The sequence below is a fragment of the Hibiscus syriacus genome, unplaced genomic scaffold, assembly GCF_006381635.1.
Source record: "Hibiscus syriacus cultivar Baekdansim isolate YM2019G1 unplaced genomic scaffold, ASM638163v2 tig00111540_pilon, whole genome shotgun sequence".
Taxonomy (NCBI): Eukaryota; Viridiplantae; Streptophyta; class Magnoliopsida; order Malvales; family Malvaceae; genus Hibiscus; species Hibiscus syriacus.
In genome coordinates, this window is record NW_024063114.1 from 1,027,619 (window position 1) to 1,040,401 (window position 12,783).

Sequence of the window (12,783 nt, forward strand, 5' to 3'; positions counted from 1 at the left end):
ACATTAAAAAATTCTTTTGTAGGTGGCCAAACTTTTGCACATGAGAATTTCATATTTGGTCCCTAAAATATTAGTTTATTTAATTTAGTCCTTAAAACTCAACTATAAATAGGCCTAAGTATTTCATTAGAAATCACCTCAAAACAAGTTTCTCTTCCATTTGTTTTCTTCATTATCTCACTTTGGGAATTCTAAAGAATTTCATTTATTGTAATATTTGTTGATAGTGAAGTTATCATCTGGTGTGGTGCCCGAGGAGTAGACGGTATTCTCGTCGAACCTCGTAAATTTGGTGTGTTCTCTCCTTTATTATTTTTATTCGGTTTTTCTATTATGTTTCAATATTCAATAGTTTGACGGGTTTATCCGCTGTGCAACCTTTGGTGGTTTTGATCTTGACATTTTAGGTCAATTTTGAAACTACATTCGTGTGAAAAATAATCTGGTTTCCCCCAACAATTGGCATCGGAGCTTCGGTGTAGGTTATCTTGGTGGTTCTGTTGCTGAAAATATACAGTTCGTGATATTGAATATTGTTCGTTAGAATTAAAATGCCAAAATACGAATCAGTTGAGACATCAAGCTCTTCATCTGGACCAGTGAGGATAGTGATGTCAAATGCAAATTTCTCGGTGAAGTTGTTCGATGGATCCGATAATTTTGGCATGTGACAAGACGAGGTGTTAGACACTTTATTCCAACAAGGTCTAGACATCACCATTGAGGAAGAAAAGCCCGAATATATGGAGGAGAAAGAATGGGGAACAATTAATCGTTTGACGTGCAACACGATTCGATCTTGTCTTTCCAGGGAGCAGAAGTATGGTTACAAGAACGAGACTTCTGCAAGTAAGATGTGGAAAGCATTTGAGGAAAAATTCCTAAAGAAAAGCTCTCAGAATCGTCTCCACGTGAAGAAAAGATTATTCAGATTTGATTATCAACCAGGCACCAGTATGAATGAACACATCACTGCATTCAATGAGCTAGTGATAGACTTATTGGGCATGGATGAAACCTTGAAAGATAAAGATTTGGCTTTGATGTTGTTGTCATCTCTTCCAAATGAATTTGAGCACCTTAAGAAAATGTTACTTCATGGTAAGGATAATGTTACCCTTAAATATGTAACTGCTGCTTTGGATAGTTATGAGCTCAGAAAGAAAACCAATAAGGAGAGCAAGTACGAAGCAGTGGAGGCCATTGTGGCAAGAGGTCGCTCGAAAAGTCAAAAGCCAAAGTGGAGAGGGAGATCAAAGTCGAAGTCCAGACTGGAAAAAGATGAATGTGCCTTTTGTCATGAGAAAGGCCATTGGAAGAAAGATTGTCCGAAGCTGAAGAAAAAAGGAAAAGCTACTCCAGATGCATGTGTTGAAGAGCATGATGCAAATGACTCTGACATATCATTGGTTGCTTCATCAACAACATTTCATTCAGATGAGTGGATATTAAATTCGGGTTGTATCTATCATATGTTCCCTGTTGAGTTAATCGATCGACGGAATCATCCAAGAGGGGGTGAATTGGCAATTAAATTTTGGTGGAAGCTTTTGCAGAAAATTGAAAGTAATTGCACAGCGATTTAGAGTGGTTCGACTTTCTCAATCAAAGTCTACGTCCACTACCTTAGCTATCCACACTAAGGATTTTTCCAACAAATTCACTAATTTGTTCTTTCTTTTGAGGCCAAAGAGATAACCTTACAACTCCCTCAAGAATATACCCCAATTCTTGAGAACACTCTTTCTCAAAGAGAAGATTACAAATTTGCAAACTTACAAGGAAATCCTCATAAGGTAGATTGTTTGTACAATTCTAGAACAAAGAAAAAGAACACTAAAAATGAATACAATTGAGTACAAGTAGTGTTCTTGAAAGAAAAATGAATATTGAATGAAAAATAGGCTTGAAATGCTCAAACTTGAGGTTTGATGCTTTCTCTTTGATTCTCTCTTAATACTTGTTGATTGTTGTTTCTTGTTATTGATCAATGGCTTCTAAGGTTGTTTAAATACACCTTCAAATGATTCTGAACATTGGGGATGCTTAGTGGAGTCAATATAGTCGTTTAAGTGTGAAAACAATTAATAAATTCAGTTGGGAGCGTCAGTGCATCGATGCATACCCATGGTGCATCGGTGCATTAGTGTAAAATTCAAATATTTTGACTGTTGAACCCTTAGTGCATCGGTGCACTAAGAGTGCATCGATGCATCAAGTGCATTCGATGTTTCAAAATAGCCAGAGTGCATCGATGCATCAAATGCATTCGATGTTTTCATAAAATCCTCAGTGCATCGGTGCATGGTATGTGCATCGATGCATGAAATGCATTCGATGTTCAATTTAATTCATGGTGCATCGGTGCATCACTTTGATAAATTGATTTTAGGCTTGATTTTGGTTCAAAATACTTTATGAAAATTGTTTCAAAAATAGTTTAAGTATAAAACACAATTTTACATATTTAGTAAGGTTTGAATTTGATCTTGAAAAACTTGGAGTAATAATTTGATATTCGATTAATTAAATCAAATCTACTTAGAAAATCATTTGTAAAATCTTAAAATTCATTTAAACTTAATTTGTTATATCGAAACACAAAAATGTTTTCAACAATCTCCCCCTTTTTGATATAACAAAACATTTGTGTTATTTTAAGATTTTCTAAAAATTTGAAATCAATTTTGAAAAATTACTCCCCCTTACTATAACACTTCTCCCTTTTAACACTTAATATTTCTCCCCCTTTTTTGTTAAATCAAAAAGATTTAAAAATCGATTAGCCAATTGATTAAATATATATATATATATAGCTTAAGTTGTTAAGATCACAATCAAAAGAGAGATTAACCATTAGTTTCATAAACAATATTCATAATTAAACAATATTCAAACCAAATATATATATATATATAATAAGTTCAAAATCCATAAAACATTCAACTCCTAACAAATTCAAACATTTATCAATTCAAAACAAACAATCCAGAAATATAAAAAATTAATCCAAGTTTGAAAATCCAAGAAAACATAACAAGGAAACAAATTCACTCCATAGGAGGATCGGGAGGAGGAGGATAATGAGCTCGAACTTCAAGAGTGAGAGCGTCCATACGTTCATGCATCTCCCGCTAAAACTCAGTAATCTGAGACTCCATGGTGGCAAACCTCATATCAAACGACTCCAAGAAGGATCAAAAATATGGTGGCATTTGATCTTTTTGTCGTTCTGGTTCCGGTGCAGGCTCATCGTCTGGAACGTGATCATCTATATCTTGCATAAATTGTTGAAACTCAGGATCATCGTCAGCCGTCGGTATCGGAGGAGGAGCACGAGAAGAGTTAGGAGCAGCTCGTGAAGAGCTAGCTCCCGGGGTTTGCTTATCGGGTCGAAATACCCAAAGATTGGTTTCCTCGTCTTGTTTCCAATCCAATTTATTCAAGGAAGTAAGATTGATTTGGTTTTGGAGTGGAATAGGATTGTCGAGAGAGACGTCTAGACCAAGTTTGATAAAGAGGTTACTAAGAAGACATCCATAAACTAATGTTTCCACATGTTTTGAAGGAACAATGTTTATGACATCAACTAGTTGACTGAAGATAATGTGGGGTAGATTGATTTTGATCTTATTCTTGAGATAGTGCATCCACTACAAATCCCTAATACGAAGAGTGGAGTACCTACCTCCGGATGGTCTAAACCACCAAGAGATCATCAGATGAAGAAAACGATCGTGATGAGATCGTAGAGTACTAACACTAGCGTTTGGAACATAGGGATAATCTACAGTTTCATTCTCATTATATAACTCATCATCATCTAATCCAAAACGTGAAGCTATAATCGCGGGGTCAATATTAATATATTGGCCTAAAAGATATGATCTAATGGCTATAGTCCCACATTGAGTTTCGTTTTGAATACATACCGCATTGGAATAGAAAATGTAGACTAACTGTTGATAAACAATAGGTTTGAGCTGAAACATTTTATCAAACTTCCAAGAATCGAAAGGTATTCAAAGTCAACATCTATCATAGCTTGAAGAGAAGGAATACGCTCTTCCCGGATTCTATAAGTTTGAAAAGAATTTATGTACCTAGAGTACAATTCGTCTCTACGACACTCAGGCATGTTAAAACAAGATCCTAATAGAGATGACGGTGGAGGAGGAACAGGATTAGGAGGTTGGTTTGAACGAGAACAACTCGATGTTGTTCTAGGGCGTTTGGGATTAGACATAGTTTAGGAATCGGAAAAAGGAATATAACCTGCATATTGAAACACATGTATGCAATTTAATCAATCCCAAAACTCAAATGAGTCCATAATAATTCAAGGTTCTCTAAACCAAATTCTAATGGGCATAGTTTTTGAAAAACTATTTAGTAAAAAACGTTTGAAAATTATAATATGTATAGTTTTTCATAAAAACATCAAATTTAAAAACAAAAATCATATTTTCGATTTTTTTAATCTCGAAAATTCAAATTTTTTTTGAAAATTTGTGAGTTTTTGATGAAATTGGTTGTAAAATCTAGTTTATAACCATCAAACAATCAATGCATGATATAATGTTCATCCTAGAACTAATCTAAACTAGTCCTAAGATCAAAAATCAATGAAATAGAGTTTTTGAAATATTACCTTGAAAATTTTCGGATTTGAGGGAATGTGATGTTGTTTTGCACGATTTGATGATAAAAGAAGGATTAGGAGTTGAAGAGCTCGAAGATTCTGACAAAATTTCGTTGATTTTTGAGCAAGAAGAGAATTTAGAGAGTGAGAGGGACGAGCGGTTAGAGAGGTTTAGTTTTTAGGGTTTGAACCAAATGAGAAAAATAAGCCTTTTAAACCCAAAACCCGACGGATACATCGATGTATGTCCCTGTGCATCGATGCACATTCAAGGCGTGCATCGGTGCATCAACATGATGAATCGAAGCACATTCGAAGGGATGCATCGATGCACTTTTAAGTGTATCGATGCATGAAGCACAAAAATGTCAAAAAAAATCCATTTTAAACACTCAAAAAGCTAAATTAATTGGTTCTAGTGGTATTGGTAACTCATATATTGAAAATTAATCATGTTCAATCAATCAAATTAATCCTTTAAACTACTTTTGAACATAAAATTAATTTTCATCAAGCAACATAAACTCCCCCTAACTAATAGCAAAGAATGCAATCAAAAATTATTATTATAGCATTTTTTCATTTATACTTAAAAGTGATAAAATTATTTTAAACACTAAGTGAATATAGGTCAGTAAAACCTAATTCTCTCCTAAGTGTCCAAAATCTTTCTTTGTCTAAAGGTTTCGAAAATATATTGTTGAGTTAATCGATTGATGGAAATGGCCAAGAGGGGGTGAATAGGCAATTAAAATTTTGGTGGAAGCTTTTGCAGAAAATTGAAAATATTTGCACAACGATTTAGAGTGGTTCAACTTTCTCAACCAAAGTCTACGTCCACTACCTTAGCTATCCACACTAAGGATTTTTCCAACAAATTCACTAATTTGTTCTTTCTTTTGAGGACAAAGAATAACCTTATAACTCCCTCAAGAATTATACCCCAAATTCTTGAGCACACTCTTTTTCAAAGAGAAATACACAAATTTGCAAACTTAAAAGGAAAACCTCACAAGGTAAGATGTTTGCACAATTCTAGAACAAGAAAAGAACACTAAAAAATAATTACAAATGAGCACAAATGGTGTTCTTGAAAGCAAAATGAATATTGAAAGGAAAATTGGCTTGATTTGCACAAACTTGGTGTTTGATGCTTTCTCTCTTGTTTCTTGTTGATCAAAGGCTTCAGAACTTGTTTAAATACTCCCTCAATTGATTCTGAATGTTGGGGATGATTATTGTAGTCAATGGAGACGTTTAAGTGTGAAAACCATTAATACAACAGCTTGGAGCATGGGGGGAATCGGTACCCCCTCATGGGGAATCGGTTCCCTAAGTGTAAAATTCAAATATTTCGATCATTAAATAGGGGGAATCGATACCCCATTGGGGGGGAATCAGTTCCCTCTGAGCATTCTATTTTTCTCAGAGCCAAACCATTCAGGGGGAATCGGTACCCCATTGGGGGGGAATCAGTTCCCTTTGGACATTCTGGAATTTTTGGCTTTGAAATGGTTCGAAATACTTTGTAAAATTATTTTGAAATAATTTTAAGATTAAAACTTAATTTTACACTTGAGTAAGGATTAAAAATGACTTTTGAAAGATTTGGAGTAATATTTTGATATTCGAATAATTATATCGAATATACTTAGAAAATCTTTTTGGAAAATCTTAAAATTCATTTATCTTAATTTGTTATATCGAAATATCAAAATATTTTCAACAGATATACGCTAATTGATGCAAAGTATCAACAAATTCTAGAACTACATCTTCCTTAGCGACATGTCCTCTAATGAAGTGATGTCTAATTTCAATATGCTTAGTTTTAGAGTGTTGGATGGGATTTTTAGTGAGACAAATAGCACTAGTATTGTCACACTTGATAAGAATGGTACCTACTTCAATTCCATAATCAAAAAGTTGTTGTTTCATTCATAAAACTTGTGCACAACAACTACAGGCTGAAATGTATTCTGCTTCAGTGGTAGATAATGCAACACAATTTTGTTTCTTTGAAAACCAAGAAATCAACATATTTCCAAGGAATTGGCAAGTACCGGAGGTGCTTTTTCTATCTAATTTGCATTCTCCATAATCCGCATAAGAGAAGGCATGCAAGCTAATGCTAGAGTCTCTAGGATACCAAAGTCCTAAACTAGGAGTATCCTTAAGGTATCTAAAGATCCTTTTAACAGCTAGTAAATGTGATTCCTTAAGACATGATTGAAATCTAGCACATAAGCAAACACTAAACATAATATCCGGTCTACTTGCAGTTAGATAAAGCAAAGAACCAATCATTGACCTATATAATTTAATATCCACACATTTATCTCCTTCATCTATGTCAAGCTTTGTTGATGAGCTCATTGGAGTATCATAAGGTTTCTCATTTTCCAGTCCAAACTTCTTGAGCATATCTTTAACGTACTTAGCTTGATTGATGAAGATGCCATATTTTCTTTGCTTGATTTGGAGTCCCAAGAAAAATGAGAGCTCCCCCATCATGCTCATCTTGAATTCACTTTGCATTAGCTTAGAAAATTCTTGGCAAAGAACATCATTAGTAGAACCAAATATTATATCATCAACATAAATTTGAACTACTAATAAATATTTACCTTTATGCTTTAAAAACAATGTAGTGTCAACCTTCCCTTTTGAAAAACCTTTTTCAATTAAAAAGTTTGACAATCTTTCATACCAAGCTCTAGGAGCTTATTTTAAACCATAAAGTGTTTTTGTCAATTTAAGAACATGATTTGGAAATTTTAAATCTTCAAAACCTGGAGGTTGTTCCACATACACTTCTTCCTTTATAAAACCATTTAAGAATGCACTTTTAACATCTATTTGATATAATTTAAATTCATGAAAACATGCAAATGCTAATAACATTCTAATTGCTTCCATCCTAGCTATGGGAGCGTATGTTTAATCATAATTTGTGCCCTCTTCTTGAGTATAGCCTTGAGCAACAAGTCTAGCCTTGTTTCTCACTATATTACCACTTTCATCAAGCTTATTCCTAAACACCCATCTAGTACCTACAGTAGATTTATTACTAGGCCTTTCTACTAGTGTCCATACTTTACTTCTCTCAAATTGATTTAACTCTTCTTGCATAGCCATAATCCAATGTTCATCTTTTAATGCTTCTTTAATATTCTTAGGCTCTATGCATTAGATAAATGCAACATAATTATAAATATTTTTAAGAGAAGATCGAGTTATTACCCCTTTGGATGGATCACCTATAATCTTACCATCCTTGACATAGTTGTACTCTCTTGGGTAAGATATTTCCCTTTCTTCAATGGTTGGATTCTCGAGAGGATCTTGAGTTTCCTCATCTTTCGTTTGTTCCTTTGATGATGGTTCTCCAATGTCATGTTCAACGTCATTTATATTTATAATACCTACATCATCATTCAAACAAGAATCCTTCATCGGAAGGGGATTATCATCGAAAACAACATGTATAGACTCTTCTACAACTAAAGTTCTTTTATTAAATACTCGATAAGCTTTAGAATTTAAAGAATAACCCAGAAAAATTCCTTCATCACTTTTAGCATCAAATTTACCAAGATTGTCTTTACCGTTGTTTAAAACAAAAACATTTACATCCAAAAGGATGAAAATGGCTAATGTTAGGCTTTTTATTTTTGAAAATCTCATATGGAGTTTTCTTTAAGATTGGCCTAATCATTACTCGATTTACAACATAACAAGCGGTATTTGTGGCTTCCGCCCAAAAAATATTTTGGCAAATTGTTTTCACAAAGCATGGTTCTAGCCATTTCTTCTAAAGTTCGATTTTTCCTCTCAACAACTCCATTTTGTTGAGGGGTTCTAGGTGCTGAAAAATTATGGCTAATACCATTATAATTACAAAAATCAGTAAATCCAAGATTTTAAAATTCAGTTCCATGATCACTCCTAACACTAGTTATAGAGTAACCTTTTTTGTTTTGGATTACTTTTGAAAACATGATGAATTTTTCTAATGCTTCATCTTTAGTAATTAAGAATAGAACCCAAGTATATCTAGAATAGTCATCTACCAAGACAAATGCATATTGTTTTCCACCCAAGCTAGTAGTCCTAGTTGGCCCAAAAAGATATATATGGATCAATTGTAATACTCTACTAGTTGATACATCATTAATGGATTTAAAAGAAATTCGCTTTTGTTTTCCTTTAGCACAAGCATCACAGATTTTATCATTATCAAATTTAAGCTTAGGCAACCCTCGAACTAAATTTACTTGAATTAGCCGTTGCAAAACACTCATACTAGTATGTCCTAGTCTCCTATGCCATAACCAACTATCATGCTCATCCTTAGCAACTAGGCATAAATTAGTCATATCTATAGAGTCTAAATGCACCATGTATATATTTCCTATTCTATGACCAATAAGCATAATTCGATTAGATGCAATGTCAATAACTTTACACCCATTAGTTTCAAACATGACATTGAATCCTTTATAACATAATTGACTAATACTTAAGAGATTATGCTTTAATCCATTCACATATAAAATATTTTTAATTTGTATGGAAGAGGTATTACCTATGGTACCTATACCTTCGATATGACCTTTTGAATTATTACCAAAAGTCACTTCTTCTCCATTTTTGGCGTTAAGCTCTATGAATCGGTTTTTGTCTTCGGTCATGTGTCTTGAGCATCCACTATCAAGGTACCATGAGTTTGAATTTGTTTCCCGTGCCTTGTAGCAATGCTTATTTTCCTACAAACATAGATTAATTTCTAATTTTTGGTACCCAAATTCTTTTGGGTCCATATTCATTAGTTTCCAAAATCCTAGTCCCCTTAGGTATCCATTTGTGTAGGATATCTTTATCTTTAGTAGTAATAAGTCCTTTAGGAACTCATATACTTCTAACGATTTTTCCATTAGAGGTTCTTCGGGGACCTCTATGATTGTAGTTTTTTAAACTTTTTCTAACAAAGTTGGATTTTGAATTTTCTCCACTTTCAAAAAGTTTTGTTATAACTTTATCAAAAGAAGCTTTAAGATCATCAATTTTCTTTTGATGATCATTATTGACCTTTGAAAGTAAATTTTGCAAATCCAAAATTTTCTTTTCAAACTCTTCTAGTTTGATTTGTAAATCTTTATTTTACTATCAAGATCGTTGTCGGTTTTGGATATGAGTTTATTTTCAATTTTTAATTTTGAAACATCATTTTTATATTTTTTAAAAAAAAAATCTCATAATCCGAAGCCAGCCCATTATATTCCTCTAATAGCTTATCATAAGATAAATCATCAAATTCAGATGAGTTAGAGGTTACCTTAGAATCTTCCCCGAATGCCATAAAACACATGTTTGCTACTTCTTGTTCCTCTTTATCAGAATCCTCTTCATCGCCTCATATAGCCACATGAGCCTTGTGCTTATTTTTTGATTGACCATTTCTTTTCAATTGTGGGCAATCATATTTGACATGCCCCGGTTTTTTGCATTCATAGCAAATGATAGAGTCCTTCTCTTTTGGTTCATTTTTAGGTCTTCATTTCGTTTGAATTTTCTTCCTCAGTAAGGTCTCATCATTTTTCTGAACCGTTTGGTAAACAATGTTATTTCCTCGTCATCGTCATCTTCATCCGAATCACTCTCATCTTTTGTGGATTTGAGAGCAACTCCAATGTTTTTCTTCTTCTCCTTCTCCTTTGGTGTCTCGTCAATCTTATCAAGGTCCACCTCATCTTCAACCATCATTTCATGAGTGAGGAGGGAACCGATTAGCTCTTCAAGAGTTAAGGACTTTAGGTTCTTAGCCTCGATGATTGACGTCTTCTTGGATTGCCATGATTTTGGAAGTGAGTAAACTAACTTCCTCACAAGATTTTCGTTTGTAATGATTTCTCCATATGATTTGAGACCATTAAAAATCGTTGAGAATCTATTTGTCATAGCTTTGATATATTCATTTGGTTTTATCCTGAAATTTTTATAGCTATGTATTAGAAGACTAATTTTAGATTCTTTTACCTCATCAGTGCCTTCATGAGTGACTTGTAGTTTATCCATATTTCTTTGGCAGTTGTACAAGATGAAATTATTCCATATTCATCTGGTCCAAAAGCACAAAATATGATATGGATTGCTTTGAAGTTGAGCTGGAACATTCTCGTCTCTCATTCACTCCACAATCTTGGATGAGTGAGAGGCTTGATATATCCGTCTTCTATAACATTCCATGCTCCCATGTCACTTGCTTGAATGAAATACATCATCCTATTCTTCCAATAGGCATAGTTAGCTCCATTGAATAAAGGAGGCTTGTTGACGGGCATCGAATCAAGACCGGAGTCGATATTTGAAGTAGAGGCCATTAATGACATGATAATCAATGTAACTCTTCCCAAATCGACTCAAGAGGTGATTAAACCTTTAAATGAGTGAGGCTCTGATACCAATTGTTGAGTTAATCAATCGACAGAATCAGCCAAGAGGGAGTGAATTGGCAATTAAATTTTGGTGGAAGCTTTTGCAGAAAATTGAAAATAATCACACAGCGATTTAGAGTGGTTCGACTTTCTCAATCAAAGTCTACGTCCACTACCATAGCTATCCACACTAAGGATTTTCCAACAAATTCACTAATTTGTTCTTTCTTTTGAGGCCAAAGAGATAACCTTACAACTCCCTCAAGAATATACCCCAATTCTTGAGAACACTCTTTCTCAAAGAGAATATTACAAATTTACAAACTTACAAGGAAATCCTCACAAGGTAGATTGTTTGCGCAATTCTAGAACAAAGAAAAGAACACTAAAAAATGACTACAATTGAGTACAAGTAGTGTTCTTGAAAGCAAAATGAATATTGAATGAAAAATAGGCTTGAAATGCTCAAACTTGAGGTTTGATGCTTTCTCTTTGATTCTCTCTTAATACTTGTTGATTGTTGTTTCTTGTTATTGATCAATGGCTTCTAATCTTGTTTAAATACACCTTCAAATGATTCTGAATGTTGGGGATGCTTAGTGGAGTCAATATAGTTGTTTAAGTGTGAAAACAATTAATAAATTCAGTTGGGAGCGTCAGTACATCGATGCATACCCATGGTGCATCGGTGCATCAGTGTAAAATTCAAATATTTTGACTGTTGAACCCTTAGTGCATCGGTGCACTAAGAGTGCATCAAGTACATTTGATGATTCAAAATAGCCAGAGTTCATCGATGCATGGCTGGTGCATCGATGCATCAAATGCATTCGATGTTTTTATAAAATCCTCAGTGCATCGGTGCATAGTATGTGCATCGATGCATGAAATGCATTCGATGTTCAATTTAATTCATGGTGCATCGATGCATGAAATGCATTCGATGTTCAATTTAATTCATGGTGCATCGATGCATGGATTGGTGCATCGGTGCATCACTTTGATAAATTGATTTTAGGCTTGATTTTGGTTCAAAATACTTTATGAAAATTGTTTCAAAAATAGTTTAAGTATAAAACACATTTTACATATTTAGTAAGGTTTGAATTTGATCTTGAAAAACTTGGAGTAATAATTTGATATTCGATTAATTAAATCGAATATACTTAGAAAATCATTTGTAAAATCTTAAAATTCATTTAAACTTAATTTGTTATATCGAAACATTAAAATGTTTTCAACATTCCCTAATCGGGAGTGGTTCTCCGATTTAGTAGAACTAAATGCAGTAGTTGTTTATATGGGCAATGACAATGCATGTAAAACTGTTGGGATAGGTTCAATTCGATTGAAGAATCAAGATGGATCAACCAGAGTTCTGACTAATGTCTGATACGTGCCCAGTTTGAAGAAAAATCTCTTCTCGTTGGGAGCCTTGGAATCTAAAGGTTCAGTAGTCACTATGAGAGATGGAGTTTTTAAAAGTCACATCTGGCGCACTTGTGATGATGAAGGGCATCAGGAAAAATAATTTGTATTACTACCAAGGTAGTACAATTATTGGAGCAGTTGCAACAACTTCTGGAGACAATGATTTGGACACAACCCAGTTGTGGCATATGCGGTTGGGACATGCTGGAGAGAAATCCTTGCAAATTCTGACAAATAAAGGATTGTTCAAAGGTGCAAAGGCTTGCAAATTGA